General features: G+C 60.8%; 1 long non-coding RNA gene across 2 annotated transcripts; it reads right to left on the minus strand.

The window, feature by feature from the left end:
- Window positions 1-10,239: 10,239 nt before the first annotated feature.
- LOC113901854 lies at window positions 10,240-19,881 on the minus strand. 2 transcript variants are annotated; one of them, XR_003513570.1, is made up of 4 exons: window positions 16,339-19,881; window positions 15,853-15,939; window positions 14,716-14,971; window positions 10,240-12,849 (listed from the first exon to the last, which is right to left on the minus strand). It is a non-coding gene; the product is annotated as an uncharacterized LOC113901854 (long non-coding RNA). The 2 variants fall into 2 exon arrangements; XR_003513569.1 differs by having other exon boundaries at window positions 14,716-15,939.
- Between the last annotated feature and the right edge of the window lie 3 nt (window positions 19,882-19,884).

Below are 19,884 nucleotides of genomic sequence, written 5' to 3' on the forward strand. Positions count from 1 at the left end.
GTCTGGTGCTGCTCTCGTCTTCACTGAGATGACCATGCAGCTGGGTTGGGGGCCCTGGCATGTCGCTGCTGGGCTGAGAGGGACCCACATGGTGGTGGATGAGAGCTGGAGACCCAGCGTGCACTCGGGTTTAGCTCAGTACAGACGGCTGTGTGGCAACACCTGTGATCACACGTGACAGCCCGTGTAGCGTGCACACAGTCTCCTTGCTCTGTCAGCCGAGAGACACTGCGAGTGCCAGATTGCTCCCTGAGCACCCCGGCACCCAGATCTTGGTTTCTAACACCGTTCTCCAAGGCAAGGACCAGGGGTCCTGCGGGGGACCATGCCAGGGCTGGGCAGACTCGGCCGGAATGAGCCAGGAGCATCTTGTTGTGCTAGAAAGTGAAAGTGAAGGGATGCATTAACCACAGGAGCATGCCAGCAGGTCGTCAGGGGGTCACAGGGTGTGACCAGCATGGTCCCCGTGGACGAGGCCGGGACACCCGGGGCTGGGACAGAAACAATAACGTCGGATTGGATTATGACTCCAAGGACAACATGAATACCCGTGAGCCTGTTCTCACATAAACACACGACTGCATAAATAAACATGTAGTGGATGAGAGATGACTCTCCCTGCAGAAGAGTCCCAGAGGGTTTGTGTGCGTGCTCCCCTCCACGAGCTGGAACCTGAGCCCTCATCTTCGAATGCGAGCTGTGCCCAGTGACCGCCTTGTAAAGAAGGCTGCCGGGGGAGGGAGACAGACAGGAACGCTCCAGGGGAGGGGTGCGGCCCGGCAAACCCGACCTCGGCCAGGGGTCAAGGCCAGCGCCAGCGGTGATGCGTCCTGGTGCCGGCCTGCACCCCTGGCGCAGAGGCATGAATAGGGCGCCTCCCTCAGGGTCTTCCTCCCAAACCCCCCCATCAAGGCCCACACGAGAAAACCACCAGAGAAATCCCAGCTGAGGGACCTTCCACAGAATCCCTGAGCAATCCTCCTCAGAATTGTCAAGGTCATCAAAGCACAGGAAGTCTGAGAAACTGCGGCCCAGAGGAGCCCACGGAGACGTGACAGCTCAGGGTTGGGTGGGGTCCCAGGTCAGAGGAGGACGTCGGGGGAAAGCAGGATGAGTGGAATAAATCAGGCTTCCCGGTGGCTCAGGTGGTAGACACTGCCTGCCATGCGGGAGACCTGGGTTCGATCCCGGAGTCAGGAAGATCCCCTGGAGGAGGAAATGGCAACCCACTCCAGTGTTCTTGCCAGAATCCCACGGACAGAGGAGCCTGGCGGGCTCCAGTCCCTGGGGGCAAAGAGCCGGACACGCCTGAGTGACTGACCTTTTCACGTCTCGGACACGAACAGGCAGAGCGCGTTTTCTTGTCTTCCCTTTGTTGCCGAAGCTGTGCTTCTCACCAACCGCAGGTCAGTGGCGCCGCGAGTCTAGCGAATCTCTCGGTGCCTGTTCCCCAACAGCGGCTGCTCGTTTTGTGTCTCTGGGCTGCATTTTGGGAATTGTCCCAGTGTTTCAAACGTTTTCATTATTGTTAGATCCGTCATGGTGACCTGTGACCTCTGGTGTTACTCTCGTCATTATCTGAGAAGCCGCGAGCTGCACCCACGTAAGGCAGCCAACTGAACTGACAAAGGTGTGTGTTCTGACGGCTCCACCCACTGGCCGATCCCCCGCCTCCCCCCTCTCATCCGGCCTCCCTTTTCCCCGAGACGCAAGAGCAGTGGCATTTGGGCGATTAAGAACCCACCATGACCCCCGAGTGTTCAAGGGAAAGGAAGAGCCGCTCGTCTCTCACTTTAAATCAAAGCTAGAAATGGTGGAGCTCAGTGAGGAAGGCATGTCAGAGCTGAGACGGGCCTAGAGCCAGGCCTCTTGCACCAAACAGCTAACCACGGTGTGAAGGCGAAGAGCGCTCTTGGAGGAAATTCAAAGTGCTGCTCCAGGGATCACACGGAGGATAAGAAAGAGAGACAGCCTTCCTGCTGGTACGGAGAAAGTTCGGGTGGTCTGGATAGAGGATCAAACCGGCCCAACACTCCCTTAAGCCAAAGCCTCATCCAGAGGAGGACCGTAATCTCTTCAATTCTGTGAAGGCTGAGCGGGGTGAGGAGGCTGCAGAAGGAAACTCTGAACCCTGCAGGGTTGGCTCGCGAGGGTTCGGGGGAGAAGCCGTCTCATAACGAGCAAGTGCAGGCGAAGCAGCGATGCTGATGCAGGAGCTGCAGCAGGTCATCGAGAAGACCCGGGTCAGATCATCCGTGGGGGGAGGCCACGCTAGACGGCAGACACTCGGTGCAGAGGGAACAGCCTCCACCAGCGAAGAGATGGCATCTCACCAGTGGCTCAGGTGCGGTTCGCATGTTTTCGCAGTGAAATATTTTAAATTGAGGTTTGAACATTGTTTCCTTAGACATAACACTATTGTAGCCAGCAGGGAAGCCCCGACAGACTACAGCGCCGTGTAAACAGAACCGTTATCGCCCTGGGAACCAAAACTCTCCTGTGAGTGGCTTTCCTGTGGTACGTACTGCAGTGGCCTGGAGCCGAACCTGCTGTACCTCTGAACTGTTGCCTTTAATGATGACGTCTTCATACTGGTTCCTTAGTCACGACACGTACCAGATGAATGTAAGATGCTAGCATTGGGGAGAACCAGCTGAGGGGTCTGTGGGAACTCCCTGTGCTATCTTTGCAAAGCTGGTAAATCTAATATGATTCTGAAATAAAAGAGTTTATGGAGAAAATTAAAGCAGCATGGATATGTAAAAAAAAAAAAAAATGTCGCAAGCTGTGGCCTGAACACAGACTTTCGGAAACCAGTGTGTTTACTGAAGGCCTCTTGTGAGACGGCCCAGCTGTGGTGAATAGGATGCTCTTTTCTAAAGAGATTGCACAGGCAGCCTGTCTTTAACATCCCGTTTTCAGGAGAGATGGGGGGGAGCGAGGGAGGGCGGGAGGGGAGGGGAGCCTGGCGGGGGCACGGTGGGTCGAGGTGGGGCTGAAGGGCTGGCCTGGAGGCTGACTGTCTCTCCCACCTCTCCCCCGCCCGCCCCGCCGAGGTGTCTCTCTAGGCCCCTGTTGTACTGCCTGAGCCCCTTCCCCAGGAATGAGAGCCCCCCGGAGTGGGGCCTGACCCCAGTTACAGAGCCTCATGGGCAGGTTTTCATCCGGTAGCTCAGCTTTTGTATTTTGATTAGAAAGGCCCCAAAGCCAGCTGACAGAGGAGCAGCCTGGGTACCTTGGGTGAGGGCTGGGCCACGGCGGAGGCCAGTCTCGTCTCATAGCCTGTGCTCGCCAGGCGGCTGGTGGCCTGGCGTTTGTGGACACATGGGGGGTGGCGGGTGCTCAGCTTGGCACCCCCAGGCCCCACTGTGTGTTACCCCTTGTGGGCTGAGCTCCAGGTTTCCAGTAGATCACCCCCACCCCTCCCCGGCAAGTTCTAGGTCAGCAGGACCCAGGCTGGAGGTCTCAGGACCAGAGACTTTCCCAATAGAGAGGCGAGGTTTCCTGATATGTCTGGGGCTGGATGGGGCTGGGTGTGAGAGGGGAGCTTGGAGTATCCTTATGGAACCCGTAGTGGGGTCTTCAGAGCCTCTATCAGAGTCTCAGCGTGGGGCCAGGGGCCAGGAGACCGGTGCCCTGCTGCTGGTATAGCCCGGGATCTCAGTCTGGGGCCTTATTTTCCCCCCACCGCACCCCTGGGAATACAAATGTGGGCCCTGGAGTCACACACATCAGCTCCCCCTCACCCCCGCCCCCCGAGCAGAATGTCCTGGGGGGCATGGAAGGTGGGGCCCTCCTGGGCTGCAGGTGGCCGTGCAGGGTGTAGAAGTCCAGGATATCGGGTTCTGGAGGAGCCTGAGGTCTTAGAGGGCCTTGGGTAGGACAGGCTGAAGGAAAAGGTCTAGGAATTTGCCAGTGAGCACAGACTCGGTGACCTTTGGGTACAAGAAATAAGTGACACTTTGATTAAAAGAAAAAGAAATTGATTAAAAAAAAGCCAAGACAAAACTGAAAATGAGTTCAGAGCAGATAGAGTGTTGATGGAGGGTCTGTTCTGAGCGGCTCCTCTCCAGGGCCAGCTGTGTCCACTGCAGCCAGTGGTGGACGCTGCCTGGGGCGTGTGCTGAGGATTCAGAGGCCTGAAGCGTTGGTTCTGCCGCGGCTTTAGGAGCCTGGAGCCCGTGCAGTCATCAGCCAGGTAGAGCCGCCTCTGTGTAGCTGCATCAGTGGGTCAGTGGAGCGTGTGAGTGAGGCTGGCTGGCTGCAGCTGCTCTCCCTCCGACTTTGGTGGCTTCTTTCCGTTGGACCCACCAGGACCTCTTAGGGCTCCAGAAATCCCACCGGTTCCTGGACACCCTCTGCTACTCCTCTAGTCACGCCCGCCAAACCCCTGGCCCTTCCGTTTGAAGAGTTACAACCGCTGGTAAAGCTGGGTTGCAGTTCTCTGGGTCAACAGTAGGTGGCGCTCTCTAATTATTCCAGGTGGTTGAACAGTCGCTGAGCTGTGTAGACTCTGCGACTCCACGCATCACAGCACGCCAGGCTTCGCTGCCCTTCCCTTTCTCCCGGAGCTTGCTCAAACTCATGTCCACTGAATCGGTGATGCCATCCAACCATCTCATCCTCTGCCACCCCCTTCTCCTCCTGCCTTCAATCTTTCCCAGCATCAGGGTCTTTCCCAATGAGTCGACTCTTTGCATCAGGTGGCCAAAGTATTGGAGTTTTAGCTTCAGCATCAGTCCTTCCAATGAATATTCAGGACTGATTTCCTTTAGGATTGACTGGTTTCATCTCTGCAGTCCAAGGGACTCCCTCGAGTCGTCTCCAACACCACAGTTCAAAAGCATCAATTCTTCGGCTCTCAGCTTTCTTCACAGTCCAACTCTCACATCCATGCATGACTACTGGAAAAACCACAGCTTTGGCTATGTGGATCTTTGTGGGCAAAATGATGTCTCTGCTTTTTAATATGCTGTCTAGGTTTGTCATAGCTTTCTTTCCAAGGAGCAAGCATCTTTTAATTTCATGGCTGCAGTCACCGTCTGCAGCGATTTTGGAAAGTTCCTCGATTCTGCAACTTGAGCATTTATCAAACCAAAATGACTTACTGATTGATCAAGTTCAGTAAAGCCTTTCTTTGTGCACAGAACTTTGTGGATTGTAACTTTGAATTAAGTCAGAATCAAGGAAAGATGCATTTCATGAAAGGCCTGGGTGCTTCATTTACCTGGAATGAAGGGGAAACATCACCGGTGCCTCCAGCTGGCTTGATGGCAGAGATGGGGCCGGGCCATCATCTTCCCCATCTACCACCAGAGGGCAGCATTGCCCCACCGAGCGCCCTCCACCGCCAAGCCTGTTGGCCGGGGCAGATTGGCTAAGCCCTGCAGTCTCCCTGGCAACCGTCTCCAGCCCTCCCTCTTTCGGCGCCCATCCGGCAGAGCGCTGCTCTGTGATGGACAGGGGCCGCCCCTCTGCTCTCTGTCCCTGTGCCTGGGCCAGGGGAGCTGCCCGAATGGACTGTGCTGGACGCAGCCGGGGCCCAGTAACAGCATCTCTGATTTCCTCTTGGCCGAGGGGCCCTCCTTTCCCCCAAATGCTTGCCTTCCCCACCTCCTGTTCTGGAAAGGGAGAGGGAGATTTCAGAGCCAGGTGCAAAGGCAGCGATCCCCTCACACCCCGTGGAGGGGAGTGGGCTGGGGAGCGGGCATTGGCTGGCGAGGATGGGGGTGCAGAGTGCAGGGACCACGGGCAGAAGATCACGGGTGTTTGGGACCCCAGCTGCTTCCGAACCTTGTCCAGTGGGAGGCCCTCTGTAACCAGACTGTGCAGCGGGAAGTGATGATGAATTTTGACCACCTTGGACCCCAACATGACACCCCAGGCTCGTCCCCGGAGACCTGTAGAAAGGCTCAGGTGGGCACCTTCCCAGTTCAGAGTGAGTCAGCAGGAGAAGGGAGGCCATGGATACGCAGGAGCCATAGAAGGGGTTGAGCACCTGCGCCAGGTTGGGGGTCAGGGCCATCGGCCTCAGCTGGCTCTGAGGAGTCAGGGTGAGGGGTGGGTGGGGAGCCTGTCTGGACGGCACGGTCAGGGCGGACCTCGGTGAGAAGTTGGGGAAGGACAGCCCGGCCTCCTGCTTCCTTGGCCAGCTTGGCCTGGACGACGCTCACCCTGAGCGGGAGGTGGGCACCCAGCCTTCCCTGTGCCTGCACCGCCCGCTGTGCTGCCTGTGAGAATGGCGGAGGGTGAGCTTGCAGACCTCAGATGGGCCTTGCTCCCTGGAGCTCCCCCTCTTCTGCCCGTGGTGCCCCGGGACCCCGGAACAGGGCCGGGCGCCCACTTGGGCCGATCATATGACACGGGGTTGGGTGCAGACTCCAGAGAGGGGAGCTGTGATTCAGTAACCTTCTCACGGCACCTGTATTTCAACAGGGTGGTCATGGGTCATGCTGGATGAGTCTGAGACTCCAGGGCAAAGGCAATGACAGTCAGCCCCGAGTACCCATCCATCTGTTCATTTGTTCAGCAGTCGCTGCCCTGGGCTGGCTTGGAGAGGGCAGCATCTGCCCCATACAATGTAACACGTGGCTGGAAATTTTCTAGTAGTCACATTAAAAACTGTGAATTTTATAAATTTAATATATTTTATTTAACCCAATGTATCAACCTATTATCATACCAACATGCAAGCCATCTAAAAATTATTAACGAGCTATCTTACCCTCATTTACTATTAAGTCCGAGATTCGGTAGGTATTTTACACTTTCAGCACTTCCCTGCTGGTGTAAGGCAGACTTCAAGCTCTCAAAAGCCAGAAGCGGCCAGGCTGGCATACTGGAGAGTGGAGTCCAGAATACGCTCTGGGGGTGCGTTCAGGGCTGCGTGCAGGCAGCCAGTGTGGGCTGATCTGTGCCAGGAGGGGTCACAGGACTGTGGGAATTCAGAGGGAGGAACAGCCAGTGGGGAGGAGCTTGGAGGACTCCCAGGAGGAGGAGGCATCGGGGCTGGGCATGGGGGGTAAAGAGGAGTTCTTCGTGTACAAAGGAGGGAAAGACAATCTTCTAATTTCGTTCCTGGTTCCCAAGATAGGGTCTGAAGGAATCAAGGACTTCCAATGACTTCCCAGCAGGTTCTCCTGAAGGAACCACCGATTTACATCCTCTTGCTTCAGGACTTCCCTGGTGGTCTGGTGGTTAAGTCCGTGTTCCCAGTGCAGGGCGCAGGGTTCAGTCCCTCATCAGGGACTAAGACCCTGCACTGTGCAACTAAGACCCAAATAAATAAACATTAAACAGAAATCCGCTTCTTTCTGCCCCTGGGCCAGTGCTAATATTTTTCCGTATTCTAGTAACAAACCCTGAGGCCTAGAGGTTCAGCTACTAGGAGGCTTGTGTGCTCAGTCGCGTCTGGCCCTTTCCAACCCCATGGGCTGCAGCCCCCAGGCTCGTCTGTCCATGGAATTCTCCAGGCAAGAACACTGGAGTGGGTAGCCATTTCCTCCAGGGGGTCTTCCCCACCCAAGGATCGAACCCGTGTCTCCTGCATGGACAGGCAGGTTCTTCACTACTGTGTCATCTGGGAAGCCTGGGTGGTAATAGGCCAGACATCAATCTCATCTAGGTCTTAGACAGTGGTGGCCACTGAGACGGTGTTACCTGGCCCTTCCTCTGCTTTATGGAGCCATGGTGCACGTGCCTGTTGCTTCACACAGGGAAGGAGGTGCAGGTGGGGATTCCTGAAACTTGTCTAACCAGGTGCCATCCCTGGGTCCCACTCGGGCAGTCTTCCTTAGGTCTAACTGAAATCTCTCTTGCTGTGTTGGGGTCCCAGGCGAGGCTGCTTTGCAGGACTGCTCTGAGGCCGCCTCTCCCGCGGCTATCCTCAGGGACCAGCCTGGAGAGCTGCCGTATTCGTGAAAACCTTTAGAAGTGAATCTTCCAAATATGTCTGCAAAGAGTCAAAAGATTGAGCCTTCATGGGGGGATCTCTGGAGAGATGACCGGTGTGGGGCAGCTCTGTGGGAACGGAGCCACATTCCCCCTGTAGGGAAAGGGGGTCCACTGGGGTGACGCTCTGTTGCTCCACTTGATGGGGGCAGCAGGAAGGCCCCCGTTTCCTGAAGCCTCCCTCCTGTGTTGTCTGGAATCGAGCTTCTGGGCTTCGTCCTGGGGCTTTTGAGCATCACCCTTTGCCCTTACAGAGGCTCACTGCACGTTTCGGCACTGAAGCGGTCCCTGTCGTTCTCCTCGGGGGTCCTGGGGTGGTTGGGGCGGGGACCACTGTGAAGGGTGCTCCTGGCACGGGAAGTTGAGGGAAGAACCTGTGGGTGGTCAACCCTGGCCTCTTATGTGGCCCCCGAGACGTGGGCCCGGGCCCTCTGCTGAGAGGTGGGCTGTGTGGGAGCCTGGGTTTGCCTGTCCTGTCACCTGAGTGGCTCAGAGGGTAAAGCGTCTGCCAGCAGTGCAGGAGACCCGGGTTCGATCCCAGGGTTGGGAAGATCCCCTGGAGAAGGAAATGGCAACCCACTCCAGTGCTCTTGCCTGGAAAATTCCATGGATGGAGGAAATTGGTAGCCACAGTCCATGGAATCGCAAAGAGTCGGACGTGACTGAGCGACTTCACTGGTTCATTTTCACCCAGGAGATGAGGTTTCAGCAGCGCATCCTTGCCCTCACACCTGCTGTGTCTGGCGGGTTTTTTCCCTTTCTGCCTCCTCAGCTTGGGCTCATTTGGGCACACTGCCTCCCCGGGTGGCACGTGGTGGGTCAGAGTCGCTGTGCAGTAAAGAGCTGAGACTCAGCAGACTCGGGTTGCCCACACCCTGCATGCCCAAAGGCCAGGCCCTGGCTCAGCTCCCAGGAGGGACCTCTGGACACTCGGGACGTCCTGCTGATAAAAGCATCTTTGTCTACCTGCTCCAGGCCACGCCAGGGAGTCTGTGAAATGATGGGGTTTATGGGGGGTGCCTCAGGGTCCCCGGTATCAACCGGACCTCTGTAGGGGCTGGAAGCTAAAGTCACCTACGTGGACAGCCAGGCTTGTCTTCGTGACCCACCTCCAAGGAGAACCGGGGCACCAAAGTTCAGGGGGCCTTCCCTGGTTTTCACCCCTCCCATGATGTCACACGTCCCCTGGTGCCTGGAGTCCCTGGCACCTGCCCCACGCAGACCCTCCCTGGGCTGGTTTTTCTCTGTCCATTTGGGCTAATAACCCTTAACCATGAGCACGGCAGCCTGGCTGAGTTCTTCGAGTCCCTCCAGCGGCTCCTGGGAGCCTAGGGTGGTCTGGAGCCCTGGGGGGCAGGGTCAGCCACCCTGTTGACTGGCCCTGAGGCAGGTGGGGCCCCAGTCCCGTGTGGGTCATGTGGGCAGTCTTGTGTCCAGAGGCCCCTGAAGGACGTCTTCAGACGCTGGGGATCTTCGACCTTTGACTTTGACTTCTCTCTCCTGTCCATGCTCTCAGCTCCACCCACTGGGCATCCACGTGGCATCCTACATTCCCCGGGGAGAACCGAACTCTTTCTGGTGGCGGGGGATCCTCCCTGAGTGGGGCTCCTGCTGACTGGGGTGGGGGCACAGCCTTGGCACCCCCCATCCTGAACCTGAAGGTACCTAGGATGATGGGGGCTGAAGGGAAGACGGGCTCCGTGTGTGTGTGTGTGTGTGCATGTGCATGTGTGTGGGTTTCTGTGTGTGTGTGTGTGTGCGTGTACGCATGTGTGCGGGTTTCCATGTGTGTGTGTGCGAGCGTGTGTGCGGGTTTCCGTGTGTGTGTCCACGTGTGCATGTGTGCGGGTTTCTGTGCGTGTGTATGCACGCACGCGTGTGTGTGGGTTTTCGTGTGTGTGCATGCGCACGTTGTGTGGGTTTCCATGTGTGTGCATGCGCACGCGTGTGTGGGTTTCCGTGTGTGTACACGTGCATGCGTGTGCGGGTTTCCGTGTGTGTGTGTGTGTGTGTGTGCACATGTTTGCGGGTTTCCATGTGTGTTTGCACACGCCATGTGTGCGGGTTTCCATGTGTGTGTGCACGCACACGTGTGTGGGTTTCTGTGTGTGTCTGTGTGCGCGCGTGTGCGGGTTTCCGTGTGTGTGTGTGCACGCACGCATGTGTGCGGGTTTCCACGTTTGTGTGTGTGCGCCCGTGTGCGGGTTTCCGTGTGTGTGTGCACACATACGTGTGTGCGGGTTTCTGTGTGTGTCTATGTGTGCTTGTGCGGGTTTCCATGTGTGTGCGCGCGTGCACACGTGTGTGTGGGTTTCCGTGTGTGTGTGTGCGTGCGTGCACGCGTGCGGGTTCTGCCTTGTCTGGGGTGGGAGCTGAGCAGGGCTGCAGCACCTCTGGGTGCCCCCCCAGCTTAGGGGAAGCTCCGAGCTGCCCATGCTAAGGCTCTGGTGGCGGCCTGAAGATTAGGGAGGCACGACCTTCCCTCCGGGGGCCCCTGTGCGCCAGTCCCCCAGACGCGCCTCAGGCCCCAATGCTGGATCCGTCCAGGCTGCTGCTCCTGTGCTTTTCGGCCTCTGCCTCCATCGGGAACGGACGCTGCTCTCCTGCCAGGCCCCGCCCCCCGCCCGCATGGGCCTGTGCGCCTGTGTTCAGGTGAGCTGGTCCAGGCGCGGCCAGCCCTGATGCCCGACCTGGGAGAGGCTGCTGGGCATGAAGGTCCCCGTGCGCCATGGAGACATGGAGCTGGGAGCGCCCCGGGGTCAGCCTCTGCCCAGAGCCTGGTCTTAGCGCCCTGCTCTTTCCCAGGCCGTGGCCTGCACTTGGCCCCCGCCCAGGCCCAGGCCCTACGTCTGGGGATGGGCACTGCCCCCGGTGCCCTGTGGGTTGGGACCCGGGGCCTGGCTGGAGACTGACGCCTCCCCCCGGCCTGCAGCCTGGCCGCCGCCCCCGCCCTGCCACGTCGCTGCTTCCACCCCAGCGGCAGGAAGCCGTGCGCACACTCTTTCTGTAACGTTTTGGAGGGCTGCTGTTGCAGGAAACATCTGGCCGCCGTCCAAGGAACATAATAAAAGAGAGAGAGGGCGAGAGGGAGTCGGGGAGGAGGCAGGGGCTGGGGAGGTTTGGAAAAACCATCTGATTCCACTTTGCAAAGACAACTGCAGTTATGTCTCTGAGGGTTTCGAAGTCACTTCGGATTCAAACCGTGCCGGGTGACGTCAGTGGGAAAAAATGAAGCTCGCCCTGGTTCTGGGACACACACCACATGAAGTCGGTCCCAGCAAGCTCCCGGCCCACGAGCCAGGACAGCGGATGGCCCACGGGGGTCTTTGCAGAAAGGCAGGAGCCGCGGGGGCAGGGGCCGAGATCCGCTGCTCTGGGCGTCCTGGGCTGTCTGGCCTCAGCTCCGTGGCCTGACCCGAGGGGACAGGAGGGGAGCAGGAGGAGGGCAGAGTGAGACCGTGGATGGGAGAGAGGTCAAGGTCAGAGGGAGCCCCGCGCAGTGTCCCGCGTCTGAAGACGTCCGGGGGCCTCTGGACACGGGACTGCCCGCATGACATGGCCCTGGGCCCCTTCGGAACAGTTCGGTGTGTCTCAGCCCTGCCCAGAGTGGAGGGCCGCTGGCCCCGGGACAGAGAAACATCCTGGCGTTGCTGGGCCTCCAGCCTCGACATCGGGAGGGTTCCCTGGGCTGTGGGGGTGTCCTGGGCCTCAGGCCCCTCCCCTCCAGGCACGCCCAGGCCCCCACACTTTGCAAAGTCAGCCTTGCAGCTTGGGGCCGACGTCTGGGACCCTCACGGTGTCTGTCCGCCGCTCCCAGCTACTGTGGGCGCTGGAGGGGGAGTGAGGAAGACCCACCCCGTCCCTCCTGCTTGGGGCTGCTCTGGTGAGGGCCCTGCCCCTCCCGATGGGGCTCCAGGGGTCCCAGAACATGGCAGGAACTGATGTGGCCCTGGATCCACAAGAGAGGGTACGAGGCCCCCTTCTCCACAATTCTAGGGGCTCCGTGGACACTCCCCAACCCTGACAGAGCCTGGGCCTTGGGACAAGGTTGCCGCAACCTCAGAGCCCTCGGTCCCTAGAGGTGGGGCCCCCCGGGGAGGAAGGGCCTCCCACCACTTGCAGAGCCCCAGGGGCACACGCCCTGGCCCCCGAGGAGTCCGCCGGGGTCTGCACGGTGGCCTGGCTTGGCTGTCGTCTCCACGTTTGCTCTCCCAAGTGCGTTTTGAAAGAAACCTTGCAGGGAAGCCTGGTGACGGCGAGGCTGGGCGGACGCCGGCTGGAGGAAGGCAGATTCCTATCGACCCGCGTTTGCTGGCAGCCGACGGTGCCAGGCCCGAGGGCAAGGGCCCAGGGCCCGCGGCCAGCCTCCAGGTCGCCCCTGAGCAGCCCCACTCTGAGGGGCCCACTTTGCGGGGAGGAGGTGGGCGTCCTGGGGTGCGGGGGACTTGCACAGGGCGCCGGGGCTGTGCGGGTTGGAGGCCCAGGGGCCACAGTGCCCGGGGGTGGGGCTCAGCCTGGAGGGGGCCCGTGCTGTGACTGGAATGGGGCAAAGCCTGGCTCGGGACGGGGTGGGGGGCGGGGCGGGGCCGCCTGTCTGGGACGCGGTTCAGCCGTGGTGCAGCAGAGCCTTGACTCATGGGCTGGGGCCTCCTGGCCTCTGGGGGTCTGAAGACATTTTTTCCATGGAAAGTAGCCGCTAGCGTTCTGCTGAGCGGGGAGCTCTCTGCCCCCTCCCGCTGCCGGCCGGGCCTTCGGCAGTGGCTGTCCGCTCGTCGGGCCGAGCCTCCCTGCTGGACTTTCCGTGGCCTGGGCTGGGGTGGGAGCACCGGGCAGGGGTCAGTTGGGCGGTCCCGCTGCCTGGTCAGTCCCCAGAAGGCACTGCCCTGTGCGACCTCGGGTCTGGGAGGGGGGACGAGATAACGAACGTCAGGGTCTGGCTGCAGGGTGACAGACCCGATCCCTTCGTTAGGTCTTTGGGGGAAGCTAGGGGGTGGTAAGGAGGTACAGGAAGTGAACTGTCCTCTTGGTGGGGGGCAGCTGAAGTGGCAGATGCTGGAGTATTTACTGAAGCTCCTGATCTTGGGAGCAGGTACCCCGAAACCTCTCCACGGCACTGGTGCTGAGGCGTCTCTCTGCCTGAGTGGGCACCAGGCCTGGCTCGCCCCTGGGTGACACAGGGCGCCAACTAGTTAATCAGAAACCCTCCTCGGAGCCCCTTGAAGGACTCATCCCCCAGTGAGAAACACAGGCACCCTGGGAGCCCAAGAACCATGCACCAACAGAGGGGCCTCGCCATGGGCCAAGGGGTCCGCCAGGATAGTGAAGGCTCAGTGCGCCTGGCCTGAGGTGGACTCGGGATGCAGCTCTGTCCCCAGCTCGGCGGGAGGGGCAGGGCCATCTGGGGCGGCCTGCATGGGGGCCTCCTGGCTGGATGTGAATGCAGCCTGGGGTAGACCCCGATTGCATTATCCCCAAGTGGCCTCAGCAACGTGGGACGGGGGCTTCCACAAGGAGCAGTCTGTGGAAGGCCATTCCTGACCCCACCCTCTCCTCCAGGAAGCCCTCCTGAGCTTCTTGCTCCTTTGGATTCCGGTGGGTTCAGCACATGGACCCTGCAGTCTGACCTTAGGGTCTTTCGCTGTTTTACAAACAGAAGTCTTGTCTCTTGGGAGAGCCAGGGGCAGGGCCCGGCCCAAGGCTTGGCTGGTGCAGGGCTCTCCACAAACACTGGCTGTGTTGACCAAGGGGAGGTGGTGCCAGGCCTGGGGGCCCCAAGAGGGCACCTGCTTTTCAGCTACGTCACCGTGACCTCTAGGGCCCTGAGCAGGCCTCCCGTAGCTCTGAGCCTCAGTCTCTCCTTCTGTGAAATGGGATCTTAGCAGCATTGGCCTCCTCAGGTTACTGGAAGGATCTAAGGGCCTGACAGATGTGAGCACCCAGCCCAAGGTCTGGCACCTGGAGAGGTCGGGGGCCCCCAGGGTGGACCAGGCTGAGGGGACCCTGGACTCAGAACTCCCAGACCATGCGCCTTCCTCTCCAGCTGAGTGCCTCCTCCTTAAGCCTCCTCTAGGAGGCCCTCCAGGGCTGCCCAACCCCAGCCCGTCATCTAAGCTCTGAGAGCTCCAGGCAGCTCACTCTGGTAAGGTTTTTTTTTCCACCCCAGCTACGATAGCCGCAAATGTCTCCAGCCATTGCCAAGTGTTCCTTGGGGGGGACAAAATGCCCCCGTTTGAGAACCCCTGGCTTAGAGAAAGAAGCCCCATCCTGAGTCAAGTGGGGTTGGGACCAGCTCAGGTGTGGCCTCCTCCAGGAAGCTTGCCCTGGTTCTCTGCAATTCTCTGTCATCAAGCATTTCTGCTCATCTCTGGTGGGGGAGTCAAGAGGATTCTGTGAGGCCTGCCTGAGTGCCCTGCATGTGGGCCTGCCCCTGGGCCGCTGCTGTGACGCGCCCTTCCCTCCCGACTCTGCGGTCCTCACCGGTGGAGGCCTGGCCCTTGCGGTCCTGGCCTGGGGCACTGGGGCCAGGTGGGCTCCTGCTGCAGGAGCTTTGACACCGGCTCCTGGGGGCCTGGTCCCGTGAGGCCTGCTGGGCACCAAAGGGGACCCTGAGGCCCAGAGGAGGGCAGGCGTCAGCCGCGGCTCCATCTGCCGGTCTGCGGCCTGGGTAGGGCATTGCGTCTCGCTGCCTGCGTGGACAGGTGCGTGCATGTGGGGGGAAGAACCTTGCAGAGTGCAGTGAGGGATGGCGCCCCTCGCAGGGCTCACCCTCCAGAAGGTCCTGGGGTCTGACTGTAGACACGCTGCACAGCCGTCCTGGGCGTCCTGTGGCCAGCTGCCTGCCTCCTCGCAGGCCCCCTGCACTCTGCCTGCTGGCTGTTTGGGGTGTTTCTGGTGAGGACCCTGCTGGCCTATACCACAAGCACCCCGGGCCTCCTGGACGTCTCTTGGAAGTGTAGGGGCTGCAGCCAGAGCTTCCCCTCACATCCTCACGTTGACAGGACTCAGACAGCGTCTCGGTCACCTGAGGGTCAAGTGCCAGTATTCAGAGTCCTGCTGGGGAGATGCGGGCGGCCGGCTTCCCAGAGCGTGTGGCCACGGCCGGGGTCATGCAGCCACTCCACGGCATCCTCCCGGTCTCCGGGCCCCCGAGGGGTCACACACTCACTCCACAGGGTCTTCCTGGTCCCCGGGCCCCCGAGGGGTCACACACTCACTCCACGGGGTCTTCCTGGCCCCCGGGCCCCCGAGGGGTCACACACTCACTCCACGGGGTCTTCCTGGTCCCCGGGCCCCCGAGGGGTCACACACTCACTCCACGGGGTCTTCCTGGTCACTGGGCCCCCGAGGGGTCACACACTCACTCCACGGGGTCTTCCTGGTCCCCGGGCCCCCGAGGGGTCACACACTCACTCCACGGGGTCTTCCTGGTCCCCGGGCCCCCGAGGGGTCACACACTCACTCCACGGGGTCTTCCTGGTCACTGGGCCCTCGAGTGGCCCCTCGACTCAGCCAGGTCCCAGCCCTGGTCCTTTTCCTCAAGGGCCCTTGGGACACCATCCTGAGGCTCCTTTCCTCAGGCACCTGGCTCTTCTCCTCGACAGGAGCCCGTGTCTGATATGCAGGACGGGTTCTGTTTGTGTCTGAGTTGAGCCGGGACCCAGGTCTCCCTGTCTGCCTTCTGTCCTGAGCTAAATGGGCTCTGGGGGCCTGTGCAGGCTATTTATGTGTGTTCAGAGAGAGGGACATACGTTTCACCTCTGGCCACCTGACCTCAGGCATGTCCCTGGGTTTCCCGGCCTCAGTGTCCTCGTCCATCAAATGGGGATAAAAGAGGAGCCCCCTCCTCTGGCATAGAGGTTTTGGCTTAGGACGTGGCTATGAGCCAGGGTGACAGGGGCTGACCCAGCAGCGGTGTCCTCGGAGCCGGGCTGAGCGCCGCGTCCATCCGCTGGGCGTCCACCTCTGGAGGGCTCTGCTGGGCTGGGCCTGCTGGTGGAGAGGGGTGGAGGCGGGATGGAGGCTGTGGTCAGTGGCTACGGCCGGTGGGGAGCTGAGGAAGAGATGAGCCTGCACTCATATGCCAGGGTACCCCAGGCTTGGCTGGAGGAGAGTCAGCATCTGGCTTTGAGGGAGGGGGCGGGTGGGGGGGGTGACCCTCTGAAAAGGGGCAGTGCTGGGCAGAGAGGAGAGTCCTCAGTCCCAAAGTAAGTGTTGGTCGCTCAGTCGTGTCCAACTCTGTGAGCCCATGGACTGTAGCCCGCCGGGCTCCTCTGTCTGTGGGATTCTCCAGGCAACAATACTGGAGTGGGTTGCCTTTCCCTCCTCCAGGGGATCTTCCTGACCCAGGGATCGAACTCAGGTCTCCCACATTGCAGGCAGACTCTTTACCATCTGAGCCGCCAGGGAAGCCGGGCACGTGCTTCAGGAGCACACAGCTGCTGTGTTTCCCGCGTCTCCTGCCTCTGTTATCGCCGCTGAGCTCCTGTGACTTCTCCTCGGGGAGGCAAACAGGCAGCTGCAAGCCACCCCCGCCCCCAGACGCAGCTCTCTGCCTGAAGCCCGTCTGGAGGGCGAGACCATCAATTTTGCAGGAGCAAGGGAGGAAGAGAAACCTTTACAACAACTCGGCAATAAAAACCCCAGCCAAGCAAAGGCCGGCTGGGCTGCAGGTTGGAGGCTGAGACCGGCGGCCTGCTGTCCCGCCGTCTGGTGCCCGCCCACGGGTGTGTGGCCCTGGCACCACCCCAGGCTCCAGAAGGTCCCCTGTTCACGCAGGTCACTGGCCTGGAGACCGTCCCAAACTTCCCTGTAACAGCAGCTTCCATTGCCTGTTACTCAGCAGTCCTCTTCATTTAAATTAAAAAGGTTTTCAGAGGAGGGCCAAAGGTTCACGCTCTAAGCCTGTTCTGCGCCCGACCTCCACTTCCACAGGCGAGAGAGCGAGGCGGTCTCTGCCCTGGGCCGTCCAGGCTCCCTCGGGGAGCAGGCCCTGGGGGCCGCCGCTGTCCCACCCGTCCGTCTCCACGCCCATGGCCACCTCCACGCGAGGCTGGCTCCCGACCCAGCAGTAGCAGGGTGCGGGTCACCCCCTCCTGCCGAAGGTCCGTCTGTCTTCTGTCTTCACCCAGATCTGACCATCTCTCCCCTCCACCGAAGACGCACGAGGTAAAGCTCAGTGTCCAAACGCGAAGGCGGCTCTCAAGCCGAGGGTCAGGCTGGACCTCGCCTCCCCGGCCCCCTGACCCCCCCGGAGTCCCTCCCGCCGCAGGCTCCCCTGCCAGCTCCTTACCCGGTTCTCTCGTCCTTCTCCTTCAGCGCAAGCCCAAGGCCCTGGAGACACCTGCCTGGGCTGGGGGCATCCTCTGTGCCTCTGTTTCTGGTGCCCCCAGCGGCTCAGAGCTGCCTTCCACTTCCACCCTCGGGCCGTGGCCTCTTTGAGGCTCCCAGGGGGCCTCTCCTGGTCAGCATCCCCGGGTCTGACCAGTGCAGGTGTCCAGGCGACACAGCTAAGATGCGCCCCTTTCGTGAAGGTGGAGGTGAGGGTCGGGGTGGGTGGAGCTGCCCCGGGCCTGTGAACCGGTAGCGCAGGCGGGGAGCCTGGATCAAATGAAGCCCCGTTTCCCTCGGTCTTGGCCCAGCCAGTCGGGGGCCTGGGCGGCCAGTTGGTTCTAGGCTAGCCACCTTGGCCCTGGCGATCCCACTGGAGGTGGAGCTCCTGTTTTGTGTTGGAAACTCGAGTCCTTGTTCGGGGGACCCAGAGTGAGGCTGAGGTTGGATCGTGAGGCTCTGTGGTCCCTGGGGAGGGGGCTCACAGCAGGTGAGTGTGGGGCCTGAGACGCTGGGGGCAGGGAGGTTCGCAGCTCTGCCTCGAACTGCTGGAAATGGGCCTCCCCCTGCGGCCAGCCTGTGCGGAGGGCATCCGTGTCCGGTGCCCCGGCGGGCCATCCTGGGGCTTGTAGGCGGGCAGGCGATGAGCCAGACCCTCGGGGTAGAGCTGCGGCCTGAGCCGGAGTCCCGGCTCTGCCCCACTCACCGACTGACCTCTGCATGCCCAGCGCTGACCGTGTCCCCGGCTTTGGTGTCACCGGGCCCGGCCTTGGCTCATGTGCTCGTCTACAGGTGGTCCCCGAGACCCACTTCCCGCAGGAGCCTGGATGGCCGGGGGCACAGACCCTCTCTCTGATGCGGCTGAGGTCACCCGGGCTCTGCAGGATGGCTGAGCTGGGCCCAGGAAGCGGAGGCGGCCCCGGGTGGCCTGCAGGCCTTGGTCTCCCCCTCTAGTCCTCGTAGACGGGCCCTTCCGGTCCCCGCCCCCACCCGCATGCAGAGTCCTGACGGAGCCAGGCGTGACTTGTGCGGGTGGGGAGCAGTGGGGTGCAGGGCATTCCTAGACATCACGACAACTAGACCCCCTGGGCACAGGGCCCTTCAGGGACACGCCCAAGCAGCTCTCTCGGGATCGGCCAGCATGGTGGCTCAGCCACCCCGGAGACCCCCTGCCCGAGGTGCCCCATCTCTGCACGAAGCAGCCCTGCCCACAGCGGAGGCCACTCTCACTGGCAAGTGGCCTTCAGGAAGGAGGTGACCCGAGGAAGCTTGAGCCTCTGCGGGCCCCATCTTCAGTAAACGCCGTGTGCTGTGTGGAGGGTCTGGGGAGGGCTGTGTAGTGTCCCCGATAGGCCTCTGCAGCAGAGAAGCTGTGTTGACGGAAGGTGTTTGAATTCCTGAATCTCTTACCTGCCTGAAAGCAGAGACTGCCCCGAGATCTCTGAAGAATCCGGTTCTCGTAGATGCCCTCCTCGGAGTCACCAGGGAAGACCGTCTCCACGGGGGCTCGAGGCTGCGCCCCGCCCCTCAGCAGACACGTGTGAAGTGCTCACAGCCCCGCCTCCTCCCCAGGGCCTGGGAGGCCTTCCTCCCGCCAGTGCCCTTCCCCCTCCTCTCCCTCATTATGCCCCCCAAGGCAGCACCCCATATTCTAATTCCTCCTCTGAGTCACATTTTTCTGTGAAGTCCCAGGCATATGTGCACAGGAATAAAAGTCTGCATTTTCTCTCCGTAATCTTTCCCTTGCCAGTTTAGTTTGCAGGCCTCCAAAACTGAACCTCAGAGGGTGGGGAAGAGTCACCTCCCTAACGGGAGATGTCTCTAGGGCCTCTGGCGTGTCGTGGGGAGCCGGGATGAAGCGGGGAGGTGGGCCCGCTCCCCCAGCCTGGCGTCTACCGACCCTCTTCCTGCTGAGCACCACGTGGTCAGGGTCCCTGGCTCTGCCTGGCCAGCCTGGTGAACTCCTACTCACCCGTCCATGCCCTTCACAGGCATGCCCTCTTTCCCGAGTGTCTGTTTTTGCCACCCTCCGTGAAGCAGGTTCCGTAGCAGGTGGAACGCGGCACTTAATGTTCGGAACCACGCGCGGGTGGGAAGGCGAGGCTTCGCGGCCCCCAGGGCTGACCCTTGTGCTGTTCTCCCCAGGCTGGCCCCTCCCAGACACCCTCTGACCCAGCTGGAGGGGCCACCCCTGCCCCCAGCTCGGCCGTTCGCTCTGAGGTCTGGGCCAACTCCGCGGCCTCTCTGGGCCTCGGTCTCTCCCCTGCACCATGAGAGGTCTTCACCAGGAGACTTGGGCCCCTTTTGGCTCAGAAAGTCCGTGCGCGGTAGAAACCCATCCACACGGACACGGCGTTGCTGTTTAGCAACCGCAGAAACAAACTCTCCATGAGTCGTATCTTGGCCCACAAGAGAGGCCGCTGGAAGCCAGCAGGCTGGCCTCTCCCGCCCTGCGCGTCCAGCAGCTGGGAGCCGGCGCTGGGAAGCGGGTCAGGCTTGTTTCTTGTCAGGATGTCTCGGGCAGCGGAGCAGCCTCCACGTTGCCAAAACAATGTTTCCAACATCTTGGAAAATGTGCGGCCACTTCTTTTCCACGGGACTCACGCC

This window comes from Bos indicus x Bos taurus, chromosome 11 (genome assembly GCF_003369695.1).
Source record: "Bos indicus x Bos taurus breed Angus x Brahman F1 hybrid chromosome 11, Bos_hybrid_MaternalHap_v2.0, whole genome shotgun sequence".
NCBI classification, from domain to species: Eukaryota; Metazoa; Chordata; class Mammalia; order Artiodactyla; family Bovidae; genus Bos; species Bos indicus x Bos taurus.